The sequence below is a fragment of the Wasmannia auropunctata genome, unplaced genomic scaffold (assembly GCF_000956235.1).
Source record: "Wasmannia auropunctata unplaced genomic scaffold, wasmannia.A_1.0 LD273649.1, whole genome shotgun sequence".
In the NCBI taxonomy this organism is placed as follows: Eukaryota; Metazoa; Arthropoda; class Insecta; order Hymenoptera; family Formicidae; genus Wasmannia; species Wasmannia auropunctata.
Genome location: NW_012089241.1, coordinates 1 through 1,645, shown reverse-complemented (window position 1 = coordinate 1,645; position 1,645 = coordinate 1). Strand labels below are relative to the sequence as shown.

At 52.7% G+C, this 1,645-nt stretch overlaps 1 pseudogene; it reads left to right on the top strand.

Annotated features, from left to right (window-relative positions):
• The first annotated feature begins 755 nt into the window (after positions 1-755).
• Positions 756-1,261, top strand: LOC105461980 (annotated as a pseudogene).
• Positions 1,262-1,645: the final 384 nt, after the last annotated feature.

Sequence of the window (1,645 nt, the reverse complement as noted above, 5' to 3'; positions counted from 1 at the left end):
CCTGTAGTTTCGATAACGTGCTCCACGCCATGTGTGGTTTCCTTTGGAGTTATTGACGTCCTGGTTAAATCCGGAAACTTGTTCAGAATTTCCTTGTAAGAGCAACTCTCAGCCACAACTGCCACCCGGGCGCTTTTATTGGTCAGCTGTGCGGAGATTTTGAGTAGGGTGGTGCCGTCAATTAAACGTTTGTGCCGCACATCTGGTAGGAGATTGTAGTGCGATAAAAAATCTGAGCCGATGATGTAAGTGTCCACGTTGGCTACTACGAAAGGCCAGCGAAAAACACGTCGAAAGCCCAAGTCGAGTTGTAGTAACTTCTGTCCGTAGGTGGAGATCGGTGTTCCGTTTGCTGCGTACAAAACTTTGTCACTGAGCTGCGCACGGCTGCGTATTGTAACTGGAATGACTGAGATGTCTGCTCCCGTGTCGATCAGGAACTTAAGGCCAGTGACACGGTCTCTAACAATGAGACGGCGGGCTACCGCGGCCAAACCATCTGCCGTCGGGGACAGTTCGGCCGTTAGTTTTCCTGTTCTTTAGACTTCCATCCGCAGGGTCGGGTGCACTTAGTGGCTTTGTTGCCAAAGCGTCGATGGTACCAACAGTAGTTCGATCTTTCGCCCGACCTAGATCTCGAACGATCTCTTCGCCGTTCGCGCGAGGTGCTGCGCGATAGACGCGTCTCGAGCTGGGTAATTCTGTCTATAAGTGCCGAAAGCTGCGAATCCTCGGCGGGCGCAGTCGCGGATTGAACTGCCACCGCGTTAATCCCGGTGGGCAACACGTCCGTTATTCGATCTGCCAATTGCGATAATTCTTCCAGGTCGTGTTTCGTCGCTGTCAGGATGGCTTGAGTTTGTTGCGGTAAGCGTTGGAGCCAGAGCGACTTGAGAACGTCCTCCGACAGGCCGGTTTGCGCGAGGTCACGCATCCTACGAAGCAACTGCGAGGGGCGACGATCGCCGAGCTCGACTTCGGTTAATAATTTACGTAATTTCTTTTCCGTACTATCCGCGAAACTTTTAATTAACCTGTCTTTTAGCGCCGCGTATTTGTTACCCGCCGGGGGATTAAGCACGATATCACTAACTTCCGTCATCAGGTCGTCGCCAAGGCACTGTACCACGTAATTATACTTTGTATCATCTGTAGTTACACCGGCGGTGAGGAATTGGGCCTCCATTTGAACGAACCACAGGTCCGGCTTAGATTTCCAAAACGGCGTGGCCCTTATTCCGACGCGTGTGAGCGAGGGTAGATCCGTCGCGCCCCGCGCCGCTGCACCGCTGTGCTCTCCACCCGAAGGAGGGTTCTCGTTACTCATGGTCACGCTCTACGGTTCCGCACGCGCTAAGTCACTCTAACAATAAGCACGACACGATCACGTCAGGGTCACCAGTTATGGCGGGTTCTCACAATGGCGTCGTTACAGCAGCGACAAGCAACATGGCCGCGTTGCGGCAAGAAGGCGGGAAACCGTTAACGATGTGGGAAAACCAATGGTTAGAAACGCTATTCTCTAAATAGGAGCTTTATTGGATAAGACGCAGTACAGCCCGCGAAACACATGCTTGGCGATGCTCCCCAGACGTGCTCGCGCGTACTTGAACAAATGTCGGGAGAGTAGTCGGTAACAATTCCA